Source organism: Mandrillus leucophaeus, unplaced genomic scaffold (genome assembly GCF_000951045.1).
Source record: "Mandrillus leucophaeus isolate KB7577 unplaced genomic scaffold, Mleu.le_1.0 Scaffold388, whole genome shotgun sequence".
Taxonomy (NCBI): Eukaryota; Metazoa; Chordata; class Mammalia; order Primates; family Cercopithecidae; genus Mandrillus; species Mandrillus leucophaeus.
Genome location: NW_012104120.1, coordinates 3,282,883 through 3,310,089, shown reverse-complemented (window position 1 = coordinate 3,310,089; position 27,207 = coordinate 3,282,883). Strand labels below are relative to the sequence as shown.

Sequence of the window (27,207 nt, the reverse complement as noted above, 5' to 3'; positions counted from 1 at the left end):
ATTATTGACTACTCTATAAGAAGGTTTGAGAAGAATACCCATAATTCAGCCACACTAAGATAATTATCATCTTTTAGTTTTATAAATTTGCTGTTATATATATGTCTTAGATAAATATAATTAGGAGTTAATATTGAATTTTGTTTTAGTCTCTTAGAATACACATTTTCTGTTATATTTTCATACCATTATCAGCATTATCAAGGAATGTATAACAGTCCATGCTTAGATTTTGAGAATATAATGGTTCCCATATTCTCAAACATACAGGTTGCATCCAGTTTCACCACCAATTACATTGTGACAACATCATTATATATGTATATATATTTTCCCATATTTGATATTGTTTCTTTAGGTGATTTCCAGAAGTTACATGACTAAGTCAAAGGGCACAAAACATTTGTTTTAAAATCTTTTAAAAAGTTTTGCCATAAAATCCTTTTTCCACAGATTAATTGTAGCAATTTACTATGCTGCCAGTAGTGGATAGGAATATCACTTTCACAGTACCATTAGCAGAGGGAGTCTTTTCATTTGTCTGTTGGCCATTTGTATATTTTCTTTGGAGAAATATCTATTCAAATTTTTTGTCTTTATTATTGAATTTTAGGCATTCTTTATATATTTTAGATGCAGATTCCGTACCAGATACATGAGTTTCAAATGTTTTCTCCCATTTTTTGTTTTTTTTTCCTTTTTCATTTTCTTGATGGTACACTTTGAAGCTCAAAAATTTTTAATTTTGATGAAGTCTAGTTTATTTTTTTCTTCTGTTTTCAGGATCATATTTAAGAAGCTAATCTAAGATCATGAAGATTTATGTTTCTTCTAAGAATTTTATAGCTTTAGCTCTTACACTATGACCATTGCCCATTTAATTTTTGTATGTAATGTAAATTAGGGGTCCAATTTTATTATTTTCCATGTGAATATCCATTTTGAGTTAATTTTCATATGTGGTATAAGGTAGGAGTTCAACTTCATTATTTTGCATGTGGATAACAAGTTGTGCCAGCACCATTTGTTGAAAAGACTCTTCTATCCCCTGTTGAATTGTGTTGGCACCTTTTCAAAATCAGTTGACGTAAGGATTGTTTCTGGCCTCTCAGTTCTACTCCACTGATCTATGTGTCTATCCTTGTGCCAGTACCACACAGTCTTGGTTTCATAGCTTTGTGGTAAGTTTTAAAATCAGGAAGTGTGTGTCCTATAACTTCGTTTTGTTTTTCAAATTTGTTTTGGCTATTTTTGGATTCTTTGCATTTCACTCTGAGTTTTAGGATTAATTTGTTACTTTCTGCAACAAACCTAGGTGCTAAGGGCAATTCTTACATCATGTTAATAGAATCCAAACTAATTCTGCATTTCAAGGTAGTACCAGTAATTTCAGGATTATCTTACTGAGCTTTTGACCTATATGGCTTTTGCAAGGCAGACATAAAGTAAATAATGAAAGCCTTATCCTTGTGTCTGGAAATTGGATATCTCAGATATCCTTGAATCTAAATGTCTTTCACTGTTACAGCAATGTAATATCTGATGCAATGAAAAGTAGATCAAATTGATATAATCGTTATCCTTGTCACTTAAGTTATCAGGACATAACATTTGTGTTGTAACTTTCTGGGCTTAAATTGGATATAGTGGTTAATTGGGGTAAGAAGTAATGTATAATTTGATACCTTGAGATGGCAGTAAAACATGCCATTGGTTACAATACCTCTGTCACCTTGCTATGGAGTAGTCATTTTTTTCTCTCTTCTTAATCAGAATACTCAGACAGGACCTTGTTTCCCCTTTATCTGGTGACCTTGCCCAGAAGCATGCCTGAAACAGGTAATAGATAGCAAGTTTTGGTGTGTTTAGTGTAGATCATAAATATGAAATGATTACTCAGGTGCTGATGATAGTTTTACAGTTCTTTAGAGAGAAGAGTCCTTGCATTTTCGACCTTCTGATACTTATTTATTTTTTTATGAGATGGAGTCTCATCTGTCACCCAGGCTGGAGTGCAGCGGCACAATCTCAGCTCACTGCAATTTCCGCCTTGCGGGTTCAAGCAATTCTCTTGCCTCAACCTCCCAAGTAGCTGGGATTACAGGTGCCCGCCACGTTGCCCGGCTAATTTTTGTATTTTTAGTAGAGATGGGTTTTCGCCATGTTGGTGAGGCTGGTCCCAAATTCCTGACCTTAAGTGATCCACCCACCTCGGCCTCCCAAAGTGCTGGGATTACAGGTGTCAGCCACTGCTCCCAACCAGACCTTCTGATTTGCATTTACTTTGTAAACATATGGAGGGTTAGAGAAGTCCCTACAACTACACTAAGTATTCATTTCTTATTGTATTCTTTAAGTCTTTGCCCATATATATATTATGTCTTATAGCTAGATATAAATGTATGTTTAAAATTTATGCTGTATTATAAAATCTTCTGTGATATATAACTTTATAATGGTTAGCCTTAATGGTTGCAGCAATATTCCATCAAATTGATAAATTGTCTGCTCATCCACTCCTGTGTTTGTTAGAGATTTGAGGAAATTTGTATAAAGCCTATCTAGAGATTTGAAGGTGGTTCTCCCTGTGATTGTTTGCTATTCTGTCATTATTGTATACTTAACAAAATACCTTGGATGTTTAATACACTTGTGTATTTTTCTATCCATCAAATCTCCAGATACTATTCTAGAACTTTACCAAGTCGTGACCCACAGGGACAACATTGCCCATGCTTGCAGTGGTTAGTGAGAAGTAAGTGTCAGACATATATGTAGGTGGGATTGGTGGAAGCAAAGGTTTTTAGTGCAAGGGAAACAAATAAATTATATTTGATTTGCATTTTCAGTGTCTTGTTCTGCAGTAGGAAGTCTTGTTTATAAAGGGTTCTTTTTTTTTTTCTTTAATTTAAAGCCAGGCTATAGTGCAGTGGTGCTGTCACAGCTCACTGCAGCCTCAACCTCCCGGGCTATATACATCCTCCCACTTTAGCCTCCCGTGTAGCTGGGACTACAGGCATATGCTACCACACCTGGCTAGTTTTTTGTATTTTTTTGTAGAGACAGATTTTTCACCACCGTTACTTAGATTGTTACCCAAAATTGTCTTTATACAGATTTCTGTAGAGATGATTTTTTCACCATTGTTACCCAGGCTGGTCTTGAACTCTTGGACTCAAGCAATCTTCGTTCCTCAGCCTCCCAAAGTGCTGGGATTATAGGCATGAGCCACTCTGCCTGGCCTATAAAGGGTTCTTTTTTTTTTTTTGAGATGGATTCTAGCTCTGTCACCAGACTGGAATGCAGTGGCATAATCTCGGCTCACTGCAACTTCCCCCTCCTGGGTTCAAGCCATTCGCCTACCTCAGCCTCCCAAGTAGCTGGGACTACAGATGTGCGCCACCATGCCCAGCTAATTTTTTGTATTTTTATTAGAGACGGGGTTTCACCATGTTGGCCATCATGGTCTCAATCTCTTGACCTCATGATCCCCCCTCCTCAGCCTCCCAAAGTGCTGGGATTACAGGCTGAAGCCACCGTACTCGGCCTTAAACTAAGGGTTCTTAAACATTGTTTATTAGCAGGGTTTGACAATTTTTTTTCAGTTTTTATTTTTTAATTTTTTGTTGTTTTGAGACAGTGTCTCACTCTGTCGCCCAGGCTGAAGTGCAGTGGCATGATCTCGGCTCACTGTAACCTCCACCTCCCAGTTTCAAGCAATTCTCGTGCCTCAGCCTCCTGAGTAGCTGGGACTACAGGCACGCACCACCATGCCCGGCTAATTTTTGGATTTTTGGTAGAGACAGGGTTTCACTATATTGGCCAGGCTGGTCTCGACCTCCTGACTTCAAGTGATCTGCACACCTCGGCCTCCCAAAGTGTTGGGATTACAGGTGTGAGTGGCTACTCCCAGTCAGAATTTGGAAATTCTTTACTTAAATGTGACATTGAACTCTGAGTGGCTTGTTTATTAAGGAAAATAATTAAATTTCACATCATATTAAGATTAATATTTTGCAGTTACGTTTATTTTGAGGCCGTTGATATTTATCTCCTTAAAACCTTTCTTTGATTAATTCAGTAAGTAAAGGATTTTGTAACTCAAACTACCTTACAACAAGAGGAGTTTATATCAACAGTCATTGTGAATCCATGGTACTGTAATTACCTACATTCTGGTCTCTAGCACTAGAGGTAAGGGGCCCAGAAGCCCCCCCTGGTGTGTGAGCACCTCTACAGGAATGGAAGTAAGGAGTAGTACCTCAGCTTTTGTTATTTTTTTAGAAACCGGCAAAGATCACAGAGAGCAATCTGTTAATTTGTTATTTATATTTATATATTTAGGTGCTACTGAGTCAAAATGGCTGTTATTTAGTATATTCTGCATCTTCAGGGGTAATATTGGTCTTCCTCACTGCCAGCTGCTGGAAGTGCTACAAACACACAATCTGTGTTTTATGGCCCTCCTGTGTGGTGTTCCACAAAATTAAATTCAAACACTTCTGTAATTTATATTCTAAATGAATCAATATACTTACTCCTGGCATTTTTCACTGGAAAGTTGGAAAAAATGTTCTATATGTTAGAAAAGGCCTCTATCAATGCATCTTGGAGGAATTTTTAAATACTTCTCTTTTATTGTTTTTGAGACAGTCTCCCTCTGTCACTCAGGCTGGAGTGGAGTGGCACAATCTCGGCCCACTGCAACTTCTGCATCTCAGGTTTAAGCGACTCTACCCCGTCAGCCTCCTGAGTAGCTGGGATTACAGGCACCTGCCACCACGCCAGGCTAATTTTTGTATTTTTAGTAGAGATAGGGTTTCACCATATTGGTAAAGCTGGTCTCAAACTCCTGACCTCAGGTGATCCACCCACTTTGGCCTCCCAAAGTGCTGGGATTACAGGCATGAGCCACAGTGCCCAGCCAAATACTCCTCTTTTACAACACCTGTGGCACTGTTTCATTTCATTCGTAGTGTATTAACTTGTGAAACTTACATTAAAGCTGTAGTAACTGAAGAAGAGCATGGGGGATATATTTTTAAGGGGGTTTCTTCTATTTCTGTGATGTTGGCTTCTATTTCTGGACTTGGATGTTTGCTTTATATTTATTCATTAGACTATACATATATATTTTTATATACTTTTTGAATATTTCACAATAAGTATAAAATGTTAAACTAAAGAGCTTTAAATTTGCAATTGATTTATGTAGCAAACTTCTTAAGAAAATGGATTAATTGTTGAAAGGAAGCCTAAGGATTTTAGTGACTGTTTCATCTTCCTTTCTGTGTTGAGTTTTATGTCTGGAATTGAAAAGATAGAAATGTATATGCCTTTCGTTTCATCCTTCCATTGGTTTTTCCATGAAAGCTATCATAAATAACAAAATGAGTGGTTTTGGTTTTGCTTTTGTTTTTTGCATCTGTGGCTGGTAAAGGTGGAGAGTGAGAGATAGGAGTACAGGAATGACAGGACATTTAAAAGTAAAAAATGAAAAACCTAGACTTTAGAATGATTTTGTTGCTGTAATGAGGCTAGTAATATATTTCTGTTTGTAAACCACAATTTAAGTATACATATATAGCATAAAGTCTTCACTTCAAATCATACATACAAAATAGATTATTGCAACTTAGAAATTCTGCATCTTTTGTGTTCGCTATCGTTACTAAAATATTGACTCTGCATTCTCCTATGAGCTCTTGTCCTATAACTTGTCAGAGAAAGACTGTTTAAAGCCTCTATCACTGTAAATAAGAGTGTGTAATTCTATTAGTATTGAACTTGCATTTTTGTTTATGTGCTACTTAATTTAAAAGGTAAATGGGACATAATATTGAGTTTTGAATGATGCAAATTAAATTCATCATGTTATGTCTAAGCTATCTTTTTCTTCAGAACTCTATCATTTAAATTTTTTTTTAGTTTTTTTTTTCAAGAGCACAAATCCACTTTTATTTATTTACTTTTCATTAGTTTAAATCCTTGAGGGGTACAACATCACACAGATTCTGTGTCCAATGGCCTTAGCAGGAAGATTGCTTCAGAATTTGGCGTGAACCATGCCACTCTTTCCCTGGCACCAAGTTACCTTTCCATAGATTACTCTGGTTTTGTTTAGTTTGCCACCAGGAGTCACTTTGTTGTTCTTTGCTTTGTATACATAAGCACGTCTTATGCCCAAATAGAATTCTGTTTCATTTTGGGCATAAACACCTTCAATTTTAAAAAGAGCTGTGTGCTCTCTTTGGTTCTGGAGACTCCACTTATACTCAGCAAAAATGGCCTTGGACCACAGCCTTCCAGACATATTTGCTTTTTAGAAGTTCTGTTCCCAGCAGGCCTCCACAGGCTCCAAGTTGGCAGAAAGAGAAAGGCCATTTAAAATTTTAAAAACAGGTACAACATAATTCATTGTCTCCAAAATTGAGGCATGTATTATTATACCTGTGTTTAACTAAAATAACAGTTTTTGAACTTGTGATTATGGAAAACTTTAAAAATTATAATGTATTGCCAGAGCATCAGTAGAAACTCAGAAAAAGGAACATAAACTTGTATTAAAACAGATTACAAAAAAAGTTATTTCATGGACACAGAGTAATGGCTGGAAGAAATTAAGTTTTGATTTATGTCTATTATGTAATAAAAAGTTAAAATATATGTTGAAATTATTAGGCAAAAATCATAGCACAAATCAGCTATGATTCAATAACGTAAAACACAATAGTTGTATGTTTATGCATCACTTGAGCATCAATGCATTCATACATATGTGGTATACTGTGAACATCCTGGCTTTCTGAGGTGTGGCATGCTATTATAACTAGCTTATCTCATGGTAATTATAATTGTATCAAATATACTCAGTATTTTTGTGTATTAAAAATTTTAGAACAGAAATGTTGTTAGAGGATTTTTCTTCTCTCTTCATTCCTCTTCTCTCCACCCCTTTATCCCCAGACTATCTATAAACATTTCATGGAGGGTTAGTGCTCTTTAAAATAGTTTGGGAAAAGCTTACCTAAGGCAGCAAATTGTTGTAACTACCATTTTAAATCACAACAGATTTCGTTTTTCAGTAACTGAAGGAATGTGGCCTCCTTCCGTGGTTTGGTGGTCATTTTTTGTTTTGTTTTGGTTTGGTTTTTTTGATAACACCGAAGTAAGTTTCTGAATGTATAGAAACACATTATTACTTAGATTGATTTAACATTCTTCATAGATAATCTGTTTTCTGGGATTTTCTTCAAAGCTTAAAAAATATGAAATGTGTTTGTTATGTTTGTCACAAAGAGCCTGTACCAAACTCCTAATCAAATGAAAGCAGCCTTGAATGTTCCATAAGACTACAGCTAATGTCTTTATCTCTCTAGCTTTCGAACCTCTGATTTGGAGTTCAGTGGAAATTTAACCTTTTTGGACCTCTTCCCTTGGTGACTCACAGTCTCTGGAATCATAAGGTCTGCATTACTTTACAGCTCAATTTAATTCATAAGAACTATAGGAGCCAAAAGGAAGCTAATCAGAGTCACTAAAATATTGAAACAGATGAATTGTGACTTTTAAATTTGTATGGAATATGTGGAATTTCTCTCCCTGGTTTGGGTAATGTGTACTTTTGAATTGGGACATATGTTGAGAGTCTGATATTTATGATATCTAAATAGTGCATATCCCAAAGGACAGATTACTCCATTTGGAACAAGGCACTTTGCTTTTATAAACTTGATGAGTTACCATGGAATATCAGTATTAGTTGAGCACTCTATACACTAGATCACTGATGAAGTTAGAGTTGTTATTTTGTTTTTGCAAAACACTATCTGGATTGTAGTTATGTGGTGGACGAAGCGGTTAGAAGTTATAGATACTCAAAAGTGAAAATTCATTCAGTGGACTTTCTCTTACATTCTAATAATTAAATTAAGCTAGTACTTAGTTTGTCCTATAACTCTAACCCTTCATTTGGATCAAATAGCAGTAGAATTTATTCCTTTTAAATGTTGCTGTGGTGTTGATTTCATTATCCAAAAATCTACTGTTAGACGAGTGAAAATAATTTTATGTTTTAATCTTGCCCGTGATTTGTGTCTCTCTTTATCAGCTAGCTCTGAAGTGTTTTGGGTTTTGTTTTGTTTTGTTTGTATTTTATTAACACAGTTCAACATGATGCCTTGATTTATAATTCCTGTTAAATTAATTTACATTTATTCTTCTTATGTTCCTACTATCAAAATAAATTCTGTAGTCTTTTTGAGTATGCTTCGAACATTTTTATCTACAAGTAACATTTCATATTTAACCCTGGAAGGACTATTATAGTATTTTTATCTGAAGGTAGAAATAATGAGTAAATGAAAACAGGACGTTAGATTTGTTTTTCAAATTTATATACTGTTTCAATGTGTAGCCTATTTAAACAAGTGGTAAACTTGGTCATCAAAGACTAAATAGATCCATTGGTCCTTTTATATGAGGGGGTGCTGTGCTGTTGGTGCTATGGTTTACCAAAGACTGAGCCAATGGTCTTTCTCCTTATTTACTATTAGTACTAGTAGAGAAAAATACTCATCCTCGATTTATTGTGATGATAATGACAGGTAATCATTAAGTACAAGGGTCTGTCAGATTCTAAGCTAGCGAAATAATTTTTCTTTATATAGTGTGTTAAAGAAGTTTTTGGTAAGCTGAGTGACATAGTACCGTGTTGCCACAAATGCTCTCTGATTACATGAAAAGCATTATAAAAAGACATTTTCTGCAACAGGGGCCATTTCCAGCATAGTGAAATACGGAATATTTTCAAATGAACTCCATAGTGATATATGTTGAAGTCTTGCTCTTGGTCTAATCTGCCTCAGTCCTGAGAAGCCTAGCTCTAAGATAAACAAACGGCATCTTCCACTGGGAGTGTAATGTTGGAACTGCTCACTGCCTTAAGTAACCATATGCATAGCCTCTTTCCTGGTGGTTGGCTCCTGTCTCCCTTTGTAATCCTTTCCTTCTTCCATGCCTGCTGCTTAAGTTGCAGACTTTTCCAGCATCACTTCTCTTGGACACTTTTATCTGTTGCAGGCATAGGTCTGTCTCATTTCAAACTCACCCTTCTACAAGATCCTCCCTGTAGATATCTCCTTTGAGTTTGCTGGATCATCTTATTTGGTTATCTGTGGCGATGGAGGTGGTAGTGCTTATTACTGAGAGTTTTCTATGTACCAGCTATAGTGTCAGCAGTATGCTTTATCTAATTTAATTCTGACAACCACCTCATGAGTTAGATACTATTAATATTTCTGTTTTACAAATGAAGAATGGAAAACCAAAGTTTAGGGAGTTTAAGTAACTAAGTGACATCTCACTTTTATCTATGGGCCGTGGCACATGCCATCAGAGTCGGTCTTTGACATTGCACCTAGGAAAGAAGCTGAATCAGATTAAACATACTACCCAAACATTAGGTCAGTTGAAAATGGCTAGGGAAAGGGGAAGATTCATTGTAAAAACTAATTGAGTAAAGCTAGGGAGGCCTGGTAAGTTCAAAGACTTGAATTAAAGGTAGAAAGAAGAGGAAAACCTTCTAGCAAAAGGTGGCCTTAATGCCCCATAGCCTTAGATCTGGCATCATTTAGAACCACATGGCTGGGCATGTGGCTCACGCCTGTAATCCCAATATTTTGGGAGGCTGAGGCAGACAGATCACTTGAGGTCAGAAGTTTGAGACCAGCCTGACCAACATGGTGAACCCCTGTTTCTACTGGGAAAAAAAAAAAGGCAGCAACAGCACAGTCTCAGGGAGAGCACCTACCAGCTTCCAACAGTCTTCGTTCCTTTGAATCCTTTGCCATCTGGTTGTACTCCCTCTTCCCATTCTTGTTATCTGCCCATCTTTGACACCTCTTTTCCTCTCTCCTGTTACTTGGCATCACCTTGGGCAACTTCGTTTCAGTTGATATTCATGTTGATGAACCATTTACTAGTCAGACCCAAGTCTGAGTGTGAGACCTTCTACTTTATTAACTCATGTGACCACAAATGACCAGAGCTTGGACCTGCTTATCCCCTGAGCCAGCTCCTTCTCTGAAGTCATGAACTCATAATTCTTCTCCCACCACAGCCTCCTAGTTTTCTATTCCCTTATTCCTACTGTGCTTTCTGTTTTTTGAGTCTTCACTGCTTTCATCCCTTTTCTTCTGGTCCACTGTGTCCTAGGTTGTATTATGCAAATATTAACACTTCATGAGTAAAGGGTTAATGGTTAAGATGGGGGAATGTACTGCGTATTATATCCTCCTCCTGGGAATAGCTCTGAGGAGTGTTACAGTAAAGAAACATGCTTGGCTTTATTTAATTAAACCCTTTTTTTTTCCCCAAACTTATTTATAAACAGCTTCCGTGTAACAGCTTTTGACTTCCTTTGTAGCAAGTATTCCATGGAGCACACTTTGCACAACATAGTTGTAATGGGGAAGGGAGGGAAGGAGGAAGAAATAAAGGGAGAGAGGAGAGAGGGAAGGAGGGAGAGAGGGAATAATAAATCTTACTGATAGGCCTTGCTAAGAGTTCATGTTATTCAATCTTAAGTAGGCCTTTGTTTCCTGTTGCCATCTTTTATATATTTCCTCATTACTCTAGGATTCCAAACATTTTCATTGTTTTCTAATGTTTACTGACATTCCACTATCCGTCTGCTCCTACTTCATACCTCTTGGAGAGATTTGAGGACATCTAAAAGGTAAATTCTTTCAGTTTCTTCATTTTAAGGGTTTCAACATACTTTATGCTTCTCTTTCTTGTTATCTCAAAGGAAAAGCTAGTCTTACTCCATTCCTCAAGGGCAGCATGTCCAAAACAGTTATACTTTAGGATACATATGTCACTGTATCTTTTCTGGCCTTGACCCTCTTTCCCTGCTGCCTGGTTAGTGCTTGCTTGACTGTTAGTATTCAGCATGACTATCACTTCTGCAATTGACTGTTTTGGTTTTTTTTTTTTTTTTCCTGAGATGTCTCGGTTGGAGTACAGTGGCACAATCTCGTCTCACTGCAACCTCCGCCTCCTGGGTTCAAGCGATTCTCCTGCCTCAGCCTCCTGAGTATTACAGGTGTGCACCACTTTGCCTGGCTAATTTTTATATTTTTAGTAGAGATGGCGTTTTGCCATGTTGGCCAGGCTGGTCTCAAACCCCTGACCTCAGGTGATCTGCCTGCGTTGGGCCTCCCAAAGTGCTGGAATTACAGGCATGGGCTATCACACCCGACCTAGACTTTCTTTTTTTAGAGCAGTTTTAGATTCACAGCAAAATACACAGATTTCCCATATATCCCCCACTTCCAGGCATGCACACCCTCCCCCATTGTCAACATCTCCCACTAGAATAGTGCATTTGCTACAATTGATGAACCTACATTGGTACATCATTACCACTCAGAGTTCTATAATTGACGTTTTACAGTCATCTTCTATAAGCTTCCTTGTACAAGGCTGTGATTTGTTCTTTGTTATGTTCCTAGCACTTAACATAGTGAGAACTTTCAATATCACTTAATGCAGGTTATGCGCAAATCTTTTTTCTTCTGCTCTTTCTTTCTGCCAGCTTCTAATTGATTATTAGATTTATTCACCTGGATATTCCACAAGTACCTAAAACTAGCCTTGTGGCCACTCTCCAAATTCTGTCAGTGAATGGTTCCACCACTTATCTATTCATTCACTCAAGCCAGAACTGGTTCATCATCCTAGCTGCCCTGTTCTGCCTCAGCCACCTTTTTCTGCTGATCTACCATTTCCTCATTTTATAGTATGATGTCATAATTTTACTTCCTAAATACTTCTTGAGTCTCGCCTCTATTTCTGTTATACTTGTCTCCTCCATACCATTGTCGTGACTCAGCTAGTATATTGTAACAGTCACCTAGCCGACCCCTGTGTGCAGTTGGTCCCTTCAAATCCATCCTTCATGCTGCTCACACACAATGATCTCTCTGAAGCATAGATCTTAAAACCTTCCATGGCATTTCATCTCTTTTCAGCTCTATTGGTGATATTTATGGCATTCCATGACCTTGCTTCTGCCCACCTCTCCAGCATCATTTCATACCACTTTTCCTGCTCCAAACCTGATGGTCTAATGACTAAATTACTTGTGGTTCTCTGTCATGGTGTTTGCTTGCTTCTTAATCCAGCCTTCAAGACTCAGCTCAGTTTTTATCTCCTCTAAGTATCCTTTTTTGTCCTCTCAGCCTCTACTAAAAACTCCTCTGTGTGCTCACAGTAGTACCTGTGCACACCTCCATGTGCTTGTTACGTTAGGCATCATATAGCCATGAAATGTCTGAATATTTGTGAGGCCCAATTTCTCCAGGGTGTCTTAGTATTTTCTAGCTCATGGCTGATGCACAGTTAATGTTTCTTGAACTGAGTTCAGGATATTCAGGGAAAGTAGTCCAGCACACAGAAATGTGGGCTTTGAACCACAATCGCTTACTGAGAGATTTAGGAATTATTTGTGTAAGGTGATAGTTGACCATTTGTGACTGGTGATTGGAAGAGAGAAAAGGTAAGGCCAGTATGCATAACCTTTATTATAGCTTTTTAATTTATTTTTTTTCCAGAGACAGGGTTTCACTGTGTCCTCCAGGCTGGAGTGCAGTGACATGATCATGGCAACTTCAAATTCCTAGGCTTAAGCAAGAACCTCCCACCTCAGCTTCCAGAGTAGCTGGGACTATAGGTCCACACCACCACACCTACCTAAGTAAAAAATTTTTTTGGCCGGGCGTGGTGGCTCACGCCTATAATCCCAGCACTTTGGGAGGCTGAGGCAGGCAGATCATGAGGTCAAGAGATCAAGACCATCCTGACTAACATGGTGAAACCCCATCTCTACTAAAAATACAAAAATTAGCTGGGTGTAGTGGCGTGTAAGTTCCAGCTACTCTGGAGGCTGAGGTGGGAGAATCGCTTGAACCCAGGAGGCAGAGGTTGCAGTGAGCCGAGATTGCACCACTGCACTCCAGTCTGGTGGCAGAGTGAGACTATGTCTCACTATGTTGCCCAAGCTGGTCTTAAACTCTTGGCTTTAAGTGATCCTCCTGCTTTGGCCTCCCAGAGTGCTGAGATTACAGGCATGAACCACTGTGCCCAGGCTTTATAGTTGTTGTGTAGCATTTTTACCCTAAAAAGTAGTAAGTTTCTAGAGGACAGACACCTTGTATTGTTTGTCTTGGTATTTATTTTTCACAGTGCTCAATCTAATGCCCTGGACAAAGTGGGTATTCAATATGTGTTTGGACTAAGTAGCAACATATGACTAGAATTCAGTAGAAAGGAGAAGCTGTTCTCTTTCTTGGATTTCTGAGCTCTGTAACTTCACACTTCAGGGGCCCATTTACCTCTTTAATTCCCTACATGCAAAAGGAGTATGAATGCACCAGATGATAGATTGAACCTGACCTCTTAATGTTTTATGTGATGTAACTACGTGCCACATCGGTCCTTATATGCCTTCATTTTTTTATAGGCTATAAAACCAAAATTATTTCAAGAGGAATATTTGACCATTTTCATCCTTCTTTTAAAATGAATTGGGGTTACCAAAAGTAGCCTGATGCAGTTGAATAAAATTAGGTGTATTTTAAAACCTCTAAACAAAAAGCTACAGATTTAGTAATCTGTAGTTGTATCTACATATGTCTGAAAACCGTTGAATCTTCTTTTGGTTGCCCTGGTGACTATTTCACTGGAGTGGTATAGCAAGAAAGCCTATGTCTGTGGAGTCCAAACAGTAGCTACTATCCATATATGGCTATTTAAATAGAAATTAATTAAAATGAAATAAAATTTAAAATTCAGTTCTTCAGTCACAGTAGCCACATATGGCTGGTGGCTGCCATCCTGGACAGCACAGATATAGAACATTTTCATCACTGCAGAAAGTTAGATTGGATAGCAGTGTACTAGGTCATTCCTAAGGATCCTTCTGCATCTGACATTATCTTTCTACATGGAAACCTGCTTACAGGGAACTTCTGAGATTTCTCAACATTCTTTGACTGCGTTTTGAATTTTTTTTTTTTTTTTTTGAGACGGAGTCTCGCTGTCTCGCCCAGACTGGAGTGCAGTGGCGCACAGTCTCTGCTCACTGTAAGCTCTGCCTCCCGGGTCGACACCATTCTCCTGCCTTAGTCTCCCGAGCAGCTGGGACTACAGGCGCCCGCTGCCACGCCCAGCTAATTTTTTGTATTTTTTTTTTTATTAGAGACGGGGTTTCACCATGTTTAGCCAGGATGGTCTTGATCTCCTGATCTTGTTATCCGCCCGCCTTGGCCTCCCAAAGTGCTGGGATTACAGGCGTAAGCCACTGTGCCCGGCCTGAATTTTTTTAAATTGGATATTACTTCAAATAATTGAGTTGTTGAGTAGAACTTGTCCATTTTTTAAAAACATCTTTTCATTGTAATAGCATTTGTTTTAACTACTAATGTATTAGCATTTTTGTTCTTTCTCCAAAGAGTGCGCTTCCACAGAGTGTCCTCAAGCCTTTTAGGAAAATTAGTTTTGTTTCATCCTTAATAAGAGTGAAGTTCAGACTATAATATTATTATTTCATACTGGATAATTTAATAATTAAATTAATAATTAAGCACTATAATATGTATGTATGTATGTTACTTGATTTGCATGGCACATTTATAATGCTGTGAGTGTGCTAAGCTGTCATTGAACTACCTTAAAAATTACTTAAGTCTGGGCTTGGTGGTTCGTGCTTGTAATTCTAGCACTTTGGGAGGCTGATGTGGGATGATCGCTTGAACCCAGGAGTGCAAGACCAGCCGGGGCAAGATGGTGAGACCCCATCGCTACAAAATTTTTAAAAAAAATTAGCTGGGTGTGGTAGCATACATCTGTAGTCCCAGCTACTTGGGAGGCCAAGGCAGGAGGATCCCTTGAGCCCAGGAGTTCGAGGCAGCAGTGAACTATGATCGCACCAGTGCACTCCAGCCTGGGTGACAAAAGTGAGACCCCCATCTCTTAAAAAAATATATTACTTAAAAATAAGTATTTTTCAAAGTACTTCTTAGAGTTCAAAAAAACCTGCTAATTATTTAAAAGTATAAACTATAAAAAAAGATTGAAGTTATTGCTCACCTGTGTTTCTTGGACAGATTACATCCATTTTACTTCTAGGGCTAGAAAACTTACATCACCATTAGCTGTTTCTCTGAAATTTTGTCATGTTGAGTTTGATTGCCTGTCTATAAAGATGGATAATAGTGTGGTATTGAAAGTATTGAAAGTATCCATTGGCTTGAACATAATAGCAATGTGGTTTGGTGGTGTTTACAAAAGTGATTGATGGATATGGCCTCGTAGTCATACAGTAATAGAAGTGAGAGATAGGAAAGACCTATCAGAGTGTCTTGTGCCAGTGTGGGTTTATTTCCAGTGTGGAATAATCATTTACCATAATAGTACTGAGAAGTAAATTCTTTGGAGGCATAGGATAATGAGGGTATATTTTTATGTTTGGTCTTTTCTAAGGTAAGAATTCTGCTGTTTATTATTAGCGTGAAAATAGATAATGGTTGTGTGATAAATACTGTTTAAAGAAGAGCTTCCTTCATGTTTTATAAACCTACACAATTCTGTTCTTCGTGTTTAATGAAGTTTGTGTAGGAAAATAGTGTGACTGTTTTTGATTAGAGGCATATTTTGTTTCAAGAATTAGATGAAGATATTCTTCCTAAACTGATTGTGTTCCCAGACTAGTTGTTAATTATTTGGAATTAGGAGTGATGATGGTGAAATTTCCACCACATCCAGAAAGCCTGTGAATTTTAAGCCTCTGATGGCTTGTTTTCTGAAGTGAAAAACTAATGCAGAGTTCTGTCATTAGAAAAACACCAGTGCTTAGGAGAGATTGGAAGTAGGTTTGTGGTGAGGATTGGCAGGAGGACTCTTTCTCCCTTCATTCCTCCTCCTTTTTCCCACACTAGCTGATAAGAGCTGGGCCTAGGAGTGGAGACTAAGAATGAAAGGAGATTTCATCGCTTAGCACTTCTTTTCCTCTTTTCCCCCTTCTGCTGGCAATCCTTGATGGGGAGGAATCAAAGTGTATAGCAGCCCGATTATTTGATATTAAGCAACTGTTAAATTAATATAAGGACAACCTCTGGTTATTTCCAGTGTGAATTACGGGATACTTTAAAAACTCGGTATATCTCATTTATCTATCATTAGGGCAAATAATTTCAAATGCTTATAATGAGCTGTGATTGTTATCAGCATTTCCCAGATTTGAGTCATAAACATTTTGAAAATTCATAGGGAGACTCTTAATAGCTGTTTGAAGAGGAAAACCAAATCAAACCAAAAGAAAGTAGAGGGACAAGGTGATCCTCAGCACAGCCCTTTGTATGTGTCACCACAGCTGACTCCTGGACTCAGCCTTTTACGTCACCTTGCCCTCTGCTACCACATTGATTTTGTACCTCTCCATGTACAGTTTTATTTAGGTCTATCAACTAGTTAGCTGCTAATTGGTGAAATACGCCTTCTTAAATATGAACATGTTAGCCTGGCTATTTCCTGAAAACCAATTGGAGTTTATTAAAAATGGAGTTTTTATTGAAGCCATAATTGTCATGGGCGATACACATGAGAGATCACCCTGTGGCTGGCCTGTCAGACTTTCATGAGCCTTCAGAAATTAAGGGGAATGAGTGAGTTTGTTTTCTTGTAAGCTGTCACATTCTTCTCTTCAAAGTGTCAGCCCGAGTCGTGCACAGATAAATGTTAGAAACTTTCACCTTCTCCAGTTGATTTTTTTACCCTTACATAATTTAGTAGTATGATTGTTTTTCCGCTAACATTTAATTTTTTTGGACTTTTAATTTTTGAAATGTAAGCCTGTGTTTTAGACTTGGGAAAACTTAGAGGTAGTTCCAGTATAGAAAAGTTAACCTATAGACAGTTTGATCAACTTACACAAAACAAAACTATAATATTTTTGCTAAGTAACAGAGATTCTGAAAGGTGATGGAGAGGAGGAGGATGAGCTTTGTAAAATCAGTTAACCCAGATAGAAAGTGTCAGTTAATTTAACATATTTTTATTGACAGTGTTGCATATGAACACCTCTGTTGTAGGAATGGTGAATCAATCATAAATCTTGTCTTAAAGGAGCTTCTAGTAGGAGCTAGAAGGCACATTCATAAATAACAACAGAAAGCATAAAGTCTTAAGTGTCTTCTGAAAAAAAGTACAAATAAATTACAAGAGGGAGAATTACTTTTTAGCTGGAGAGTAAATTTGGATAGACTTGAAGCAGGCTATTGTTTGAGCGAGATCAAAAGGTTGGATAAGTTTTGGAGTTAAGGAGGGAAGATATTCCAGGATTGTATCTGTAGCAGCACAAACAGATGCTATAGAAGAATGAATTTATGAATTTCCTAGTATGTAGGCTACACAGAAGGTAGAGTTTGTGTGTGTGTGTGTGTGTGAGAGAGAGAGAGAGAGATACATGCTGAATGAGACTAGATAAGAATCTAGGGTAAGAGAACTTGACTGTTAGTTCGAGGGATTTGTTCTGTATTGAAAAGACAGCAGAAAGCCATTGAAAGCTTTGAAATGGAGCAGAAACACATCAGAGTCTACTTGGGCAGAAACTGAAGGTGGTCTATCAGCAGGGCAACAGTTAAATTATTGTAGTAATCTTGATGAGACTGGATGAGGGGCTGAGGGTGGTTTAGTAGTGATTAAGATGAGGTAATAAATATGTGAGATCCTGCTGAATCAATCAATATAGGACTTGGCAGTTAATTGATATGGGGGTGATAAAAGAAGAAAGAGGCTCTAGAAAGTTTGTGAATTACTGGCCCATTCGATATTAATACTTTGTATATGGAGCTTTAGAATTCACAAAACACTGTTATATCTGAGAGCTTTCATAACTCTGTAAGTTAAAGTTATAGAATTATCCTTACTATGGATGAGGAAATAAAGAATTTAGGGATTTTTCTATGGTTAATATGAGAGTAAATGCAGATCTAGGCCTATAACTAGTCTTCCACTTTCTTGGCCGGTACTTCTTTTATAGCCTTCCTTGTGAACCTGGGAAGAAAAGCTCTGGCATCTCGTCCCAATATGTTTTTGTTTTTTGTTTTTGAGACAGAATCTTGCTCCGTCACCCAGGCTGGAGGCGCAGTGGCGTGATCTCGGCTCACTGCAACCTCTGCCTCCCCAGCTCAAGCGATTCTCATGCCTCAGCCACCCGAATAGCTGGGACTACAGGTGTGGGCCCCCATGCTCAGCTAGTTTTTGTATTTTTAGTAGAGATGGCCAGGCTGGTCTCGAACTCTTGACCTCAAGTGATCCATCTGCTTTGGCCTCCCAAAGTGTTGGGATTATAGATGTGAGCCACCATCCCCAGCCACCACTAAGTTTTTGAATGTGGGCAAATTGCTTATTTCTTGGAGCTTTAGTCTCTCTAGATGCCCTTGTCGTTTCTATCTTGCAAGGACACTTTGAAGATAAAATGCAATGTTTTTGGTTTTATCAACTCTTTATTCAGCAAATAACGAGCACTAAATACGATGCTTAGTACTGGGGGTCACAGGATGTTTAAATTTTTTTGTGTTTCACAGATTAGAGGACAGAAAATACAGATAAATAATTGTAGTAACCACAGTAAGTGTTCTAATACAAGTATGTACTTTTGGCTCTAGAGTCACAGAGTAAGGAGCAGTCAGGCAATCAGTGAAGGCTTCCCAGGGAGATGTGAACTAAGTCCTGAAGTGTAATTTGTGGTTTAATGGTAATAAAATGTTAAACAAGGCAGAGAGTAAAATAATGCATCATCATCATAATACTAGCTGTTATTTGTTGAAAAGCTTATAATTCTGACCACATCTCTGCAAGATATTTTCATTTCATAAGTAAGAAAATAGGTTCAAAAGGTTGTGATTTGATCATAGTATATAGTGAAGTCAGTATGGTACATTAGGGAGGTGCAAATAGTTAAGTATCACTGGAGAGTAGCAAACAAGTGACAGAAAGGATAAAGATAAAACTGAAAAAGGGGCTCAAGTATACTATATTGTAGATATTAAAAAATAAAAATAATAAAACTAGTGGTTTCATGATAGACAGGGGAGACTGTTTTAACATATATGAGAGACAAAGGATTAATACCTAGTAAAATATGCCTAATTAAACATTGGTTACTGTGTGGACCAAGATGTTTTCACTGATCAATTCTCTCAAACATTTAAGGAAGATGTAATACTAAGTTCACAGAAACTCAAAGAAGAGAGGAGGCGGGAGCACTTTCCAACTCATTTATAAAGCCATATATATACCTCTGATAATAGTATGTGACAAAGATTTTATAAAATATTAGCAAATGAAATCCAGAAATATGGAAAAAGGATAATACATCATTACTAAGCAGAGTTTATCTCAGAAATGCAGGATTGGATTTATATTTTGAAAGCTGTGTGATTATTGTGATAGATGCAGAATAAGCACTTGACAAAATTTAGTAACCATTCAGAGTATAAAACTATTAGCAGGCCGGGAGTGATGGCTCATGCCTGTAATCTTAACACTCCAGGAGGCCGAGGCGGGCAGATCACCTGAGGTTAGGAGTTCGAGACCAGCCTAGCCAACATAGTAAAACTTCATCTCTACTAAAACTACAAAAATTAGCTGGGTGTGGTAGCATGCACCTGTAGTCCCAGCTACTCGGGAGGCTGAGGCAGGAAAATTGCTTGAACCTGGGAGGCAGAGGTTGCAGTGAGCTGAGATTACGCTACTGCACTCCAGCCTAGGCAACAAAGCAACTGTCTCCAGAAAACAACAACAACAACAAAAAAACTGTTAACAACTATGTCCTCAATCTGATAAAGAGTACATTGTACTAGAAATCCTAGCCAATGCAGTAAGGCAAGAAAAAGAAGTAAAATGTTTGAAAATCAGAAAGGAAGAAGTAAAACTGTTTCTATTTGTAGTTGACAGTGTTTGTTTATGCAGAAAAACCCAAGGAACCTAGAAAATAACTATTAGAACTAATTTATTTAGCAAGACATAAGGTCAGTAAACAAAAATCATTATATTTTTATATACCCGCAGTAAATGAAATTTTAAAAATTTCATTAAAAATAGCACTAAAACCCATAAAATACTTAGAAATAAATTTAACAAAAAATGTGTAAGACCAGTATCTTGAAGACCATAAAACATTGCTGAGAGAAATTGAAGAAAACTTGAATAAAAGAATATCTGCCATGCTCTTGGACCGGATGACTCAGTGTGGTTAAGATGTCAGTTCTCCACTGGGTGCAGTGGCTCACGCTTGTAATCCCAGCACTTTGGGAGGCTGTGGTGGGTGGATCACTTGAGGACAGGAGTTCAAGACCAGCCTGGCTAACATGGTGAAACCCCATCTCTACTAAAACTACAAAAAAAATTAGCCAGACATGGTTGTGGGCACCTGTAATCCCAGCTAGTCAGGAGGCTGAGGCAGGGGAATCACTCGAACCCAGGAGGCGGAGGTTGCGGTGAGCCGAGATCACACCATTGCAGTTCAGCCTGGGCAACAAGAGTGAAATTCCATCTTAAAAAAAAAAAAAAAAAAGATATCAGTTTTCCCTATATGCAGTTCCAATCATAATACCAAGCTGGCATTTTGTAGAAAATGCAAAGCTGTTTCCTACAATTTATATGGAAACACAAAGGACTCTTATTTACAAAAAAAATTGTAAATAAGAAGGGCAGAGTTTACAGACTTACATGAATTGCTTTGAATACTTACGATAAGACTAAAGTAACCAACACAGTATGTGTAGTGAGTTGAATAGTGTCCCCCAAAATTAGTGTCAACCTGGACTCTCAGGATGTGGCTTTATTTGGAAATAGTCTTTGCAGATGTAACTGGTTAAGATGAGGCCACACTGGATTATGGTGTACCCTAAATCAATGACTGGTGTCCTTATGAGAGAAGGAAAGGACACAGAGACAAAGACACTGAGGGAAAACACTTATATGATGATGGAGTTAGAGATTGGAGTGATGTATCTGAATGCCAAGGAACCCCAAGAATTGCTAGAAGCCACCAGAAGCTAGGAAGAGGCCAGGAAGAGCCTTAGAGCCTTCAGGGGGAGCGTGATATTACCAACAACTTGGTTTCAGATTTCTAGTCTCCAGAACTGTGGGATAATACATTTTTGTTGTTTTAAGCCACCTGGTTTGTGGTTCTTTGTCACAGCAGCTCAAGGAAATGAAATGAATACAGTGCGATACTGACATAACAGTCAAATTGATCAGTGGAACCAAGTAGTACACCCAGAAACAGACCCATGTTTATACAGGCATTTGATTTTCAACAAAAGTGCCAAAGCAATACAAGGGAAAAGAAGTGTCTTTTCAACAAATGGTGTTGGCAAAACTGGATTTCCATGTGGGCTTAAAAAAAAAAATCGCCCCTTCCCACATACTATACATAGAAAATAATTCTGAATTCTAACTGAAAAAGCAAAAACTATAAGCTTCTAGAGGAAAACATCTTTGTAGCTCAGGAGTTGACAAAGATTTCCTAGGACATCTTTATAAATACTTGTGACGGAAGTACAAGTATTTACGAGTTTTTAAAACTCATAAGGACGGAAGGACAAGTATTTGGAAAATAGGCAAGCTAAAGACAGGGATGCCAGGCGCAGTGGCTCATGCCTGTTATCCCAGCACTTTGAGAGGCCAGAGCAGATTGATCGCTGGAGTCCAGGAGTTCAAGACCAGCCGGGGCAACATAGGGAGACCTTGTCTCTACAAAAAAAAAAAAAACTTTAATTAGCTGGACATGGTGGCACATGCCTGAGGTCCCAGCTACGTGGGAGGCTGAGGTGGAAGGATCACTTGAAGGCCAGGTGTGGTGGCTTACACCTATAATCTCAGCACTTTGGGAGGCTGAGGCAGATGCATTGCTTGAGCCCGTGAGTTCAGTACCAGCCTGGGCAGCAATGGTCTCTATTAAAAATCCAAAAATTAGGCATGGTGGCACACACCTGTAGTCCCAGCTACTCGGGAGGCTGAGGATGGGAGGATTGATACCCAGGAGGTCAAGACTGCAGGGAGATGTGATTGCATCACTACACTCCAGCTTTGGCAACACAGTGAGACCCTGTCTCAGATAAATAAATAGAAATAAATAAATTTTAAAAGACAGGGAGAAAATTTGCAAAATGTTTATCTGACAAGGGACATATATCCCGAATATATAAAGAACTACAATTGAAAAATTAAAAAGACAACCAACCTCATTAGAGAATGAGCAAGAATTTAAAAGGCATTTCCCAAAGGAAGGTATACAAATTGCCAATAAGCACATTAAAAAATGCTTGATATTGTTTGTCACTGGAGAAATGCCAGTTATAACTAGAATAAGATATTAGCCTGCAGGCGCTAGAAAGGCTGAAATTTAAAAGACCAAATGTAGGTAGCGATATGGAGCAGTTGCAACTCTCATGCTTTGTTGTTGGGAGTTTAAAATGTGCTACAGTGTTGGAAAAAGGTCTGGCTCTTTTTTAGAAAACTGAACATATACTTACCCTATTACCCATTAATTTCATTCCTTTCTATACCTACCTATGAGATACAAAAGTATATACACACAAAAAGATTTATAGAATAATATATACACACAAAAAGATTTGTAGAAGAATGTTTATAGCGGCTTTACTTACAATAGCCAAAACCTGGAAACAGCCCAGGTGTCTATCAACAAGAGAATGAATAAACAAATTGTGTTGTATTCATACCATAAAATAATTTTTGTATTTTTAGTAAAGATGGGGTTTCACCGTCTTGCCCAGGCTGATCTTGAACTCCTGGCCTCAAGTGATCCACTTGCCTCAGCCTCCCAAAGTGCTGGGATGACAGGCAAGAGCCTGTAATACTGAAGGTGGGTGATGGATATAGGGAGGTTCGTTACCCTATTTTATTTTTGTATATGTCTGAAATGGTCCTTTAAAAAAAATTTCCTGGCCAGGCATGGTGGCTCACACCTGTAATCCCAGCACTCTGGGAGGCTGAGGTGGGTGGATCACCTATGTTTCTAATATTAACATAATCAATATTTATACCTATGTTTCTTTTTCAGAGCTCTCACATAGGTGCATTTATCAGTTGAAATTATGTTGCTCAAACAATTTAGTATTTTTTCTCACCAAATATGACAAAAGGGCATTTTTTTACATCACTAAAGGCAAAATGTTTTTTAAAATGTCATTTATTTTCAATGAAGAAAATTAATGTAAATAAAAGAAAAGAAATATTACCCATATACCCACTGCCAAGATATCCTCTTCTCAGATATAAACAGATGCATATTTCCTCCCCAGACTTCTTCTGAGAACTTAGGTGTGTGTGCATATAAACACACAGTTTTGTGTTATATCAATTTTTAAAATATTATATTTTTCTACAACTTGTTTTTGCCTTAAGAGAAAGCCTAAAAAGTCTTTCCATATTATACAATGATAAATGCTACACAGTATTCCAAAGTAGAGAAAAATTTTTGTAATTATTCCCCATTGAGAACCATATATATATATATGAGGACCACGGGATTATGAGGATATTTCCTCTTCGCTATTTAGGTTTTGGAGTGGTGTACTTCTTATTGAAAAATTGTCTATTAATTAAAATTTCATGTTCTAGACTTTTCATATAGATTTTGATTTTTTTTATTAAAGAGGATTGTTAGTAACTTTTCACAGTTTTATTGGGATCTAACTAGGTTTAGACCAATAGAGAAAACTGAGCAGCTTGTGGTATTTCTTATATTCATTGATTTGTGATTGATTACTTTTTTTTTTTCCGAGACAAAGTCTCACTCTGTTACCCAGACTAGAGTGCATTGGCGTGATCTCGGCTCATTGCAACCTCTGCTCCCCAGGTTCAGGCAATTCTCCTGCCTCAGCCTCCCAAGTAACTGGGACCACAGGCATGTACCACCACACCTGGCTAGAAAAATTTTTTGCATTTTTAGTAAAGATAGGGTTTCACTGTGTTAGCCAGGATGGTCTCCATCTCCTGATCTTGTGCTCTGCCTGCCTCGGCCTCCCAAAATGCTGAGATTATAGGCATGAGCCACCACACCCGGCCTAATTACTTTTTTAAAGCTGTTTGCTCTGAACTGTTTGAAAAAGATCTATGGAAATATTTTCTTTTATTGAAATGACACTGGTCTTCTCATTTTATGAGCTACAGATTTCACTTATTAATTCAAAGTTCAGTAGTCAATATTTAATATTTTCCATAGGTCAGGTATGGTACTTAGTCATATGTAAATATGTCTTTCATAAATATTAGAGCATATTTCACAGATGTATGTAGTTAATCAGATATTCAAAGAAAGAAGAAATAGGTAAACATCTCTTTTCTATTTGTATATTTGTAGATATTTAAATAATTTATAATGTTTTGGTGTTTGGCAGATTTAGTTCCTTTATTTTAGTAGCTTGTTTCTATTTGTGGAGAGAAGGAAAAAAATAGCGTCTCCACAGTCACTATGATATGGTTGCAGTTATTACTGCCCTCCTAGGTTAGGGCTGACGTTTTGGGGGTCATGGGGAGAGGATAGGGCTTTGTACCATGAGATTCACAATGTCAGTGACCACATCTGTTACTGTTTACTCTGTCATCTTCTGGCACAATTCCTGACACATAATAGTTCCTCAGGTATTTGTTTATCAGCCAGTCGAATGAACAGATCTATAAGGAGAGGAGATAGGCAAAATAGCAGTATAATTTTGAAATTCATTGTATCAATTCTGACTGAAATATATATATTATGTATATATAGCCAATTTCTGAGACTAGAATAAAAAGTTGCTACACACACGGGCACACGCACAGATCAAAACACTCGCTGTATATAATTATCTATGCAGACTATCCAGTAGAGGGCAGGGTTTTACTTGTGGGAGAATTTAATACAGCTTTCTTTTTTACCATCATGTAAATGCTTACCTCCCTTATAATCATCATTATCATCATAATAAGTAATATATGTTTATTTTTCTTTAATTGTTATAGAATATTTGACTGTTGCTTTTAGAATATGGCTGTTGCTTTTCTTGAAGTTAAGAAGTGATGTACATCTTAAATAACTTTTCCCTACTTGCATCCCAGTTTGCATTATACAGGTTATAAGGTCATGGTGATATTTTAGATTATGCATTCCATCTCAAACAGTAGTTGAGCCGCTTATGTTCTTAAATGACATTTTTTAGGTTCCCTTTTTGTGTTTCCAAAGCAGCATTAGACATAGGTCTGGAGTGTTGACAGTTGTGAAGAAGTACAGTGCAATAATGCTTCATCAGATAAATAAGCGATATTGTAAAGTTTGTCAGCAGAGCACCGCAGCAGCCACTCGTGTCAGTTTTAAAAGACAAAGATGGGTACCCAAAGGAGACATGTCAGCCTGTTAAGACACTTAAGGTTTAATATCTTTAGGTTTAACATGGTTGACTAGTCACTTCTCTCTGTCCTTCCCACTAATTACAGTGAAAAACAAGGGACCTTGTGTGTAAAACAAACATAGGACTCTGAAAGGTAGAAGGCCACTGACCAGCAGGGACTGTGGTACTGTCATGGCACCAAAGTGGTATCAGTAAAGACCTGGTGGGGAGCTTGAACTCTCACCCCAACCCAGCACTATCAAGGTACCTCTCTCACTTTCCACTTTGGGTACTAAAGGCTGACTGGGGAACATGAATTTTTACCCTCAATTGCTAGTAATGAAGTAGCTATCCCATTCCCCTGCTGGCACAGTATCACAGAAGGCCTGCTGTGGCTGAAGATTTAAATAAGATCCAAAGATTTATAATACCCCAAATATCCAAATTTCAATAAAAGTCACTCATAACCAGAAAAGAATCAGGAAAATCTCAACTGAAATGAAAAATGAACCTCAATAGACACCAACCCCAAGAGAATACAGATGTGAATTGTCTGACAATGATTTTAAAGTAGCCCTCACAAGAAGGCTGAGCTATTAAAAACATACTTGAAACAAATGAAAAAATACAAAGTCCCAGCAAAGGAAAAAAAAAAAAAACTATCAAGAGAAACCAAATGGAAATTTTAGAACTGAAAAATGTAATAACTGATTTTTTAAAATGGAATAGACAGGTTTAATGGAGAATGGGGATGGTAGAGGAAAGAATCAATGAACTTGGAAGAAATTAAGAGAAATTACTCATTCTGAACAGCAGTGAGAAAATGGATGAAAAACAAAACCCAGAGTTTAGCTATAACATTTGTGTCATCATATGAACAGAAAGAGAGGGGAAAGAGGGTGGGACTGAAACAATATTCAAAGAAATAATGGCTGAAAACTTCCAAAATTTGAGAAAAGTCATAAATCTACAGATTCAAGAAGCTGACCGAACCTTAAGTAGGATAAACCCAAAGAAATTCATACCAAGACATACTATAATCACATTTCTTAAAACCAAAGGCAAAGAAAAAATCTTGAAAGCAGCAAGAGAAATGACACAATGCCTATACAGAAAAACAGTTTGAATGACAATAGATCTCTTATCAGCAAACATGGAGACCAGAAAAAAGTGGCACACAATTTTGAGGACTAAGGAAATAATTGTCATCCCAGAATTCTATATCCAATTAAGATATTCTTCAGAAAGGAAGAGGAAACCACGATGCTCTCAAGTGAAGGAAAAGAGAACTTATCATCAGCGGACCTACTGTGAAATAATGTCTAAAGAAATTTCCTGAAACAGAAAAGAAATTATACAAGAAAGGAATTATGGAACATCAGGAAAGAAGAAAGAACAACAGAGTAAAAATATAGTAAATATAATAGACTTTTAAAAAAACTTTTTTGAATGTTGTAAATTATGTTTGACTTTTCACTGTTTTCAAATATTGTAAAACAGTCTAGTGTAGTTATCAATGTATGTAGAGAAAATATTGAAGATATTTACATTATAAATGGGGAAGGGTAAAGGAAGGTAAAGTCTACACTTCACTGGAACTGGTGAAATATTGACACCAGTAAATGTTGATAAGCTGTATGTAATGCAGTTCTTCAGCAGCTACTTTAGAAGAACATCTATTCAAAGAGATGCAGTCAGAAACATTTTAGATAAACAAAAATGGAATTTTAAACTATGTTCAAGT

At 37.5% G+C, this 27,207-nt stretch overlaps 1 protein-coding gene across 8 annotated transcripts in view; it reads left to right on the top strand.

The window, feature by feature from the left end:
* Nucleotides 1-27,207, top strand: part of PARG (poly (ADP-ribose) glycohydrolase) — a 141,718-nt gene that overhangs the window by 41,996 nt on the left and 72,515 nt on the right. The gene's annotated exons all lie outside the window — the stretch shown is intronic.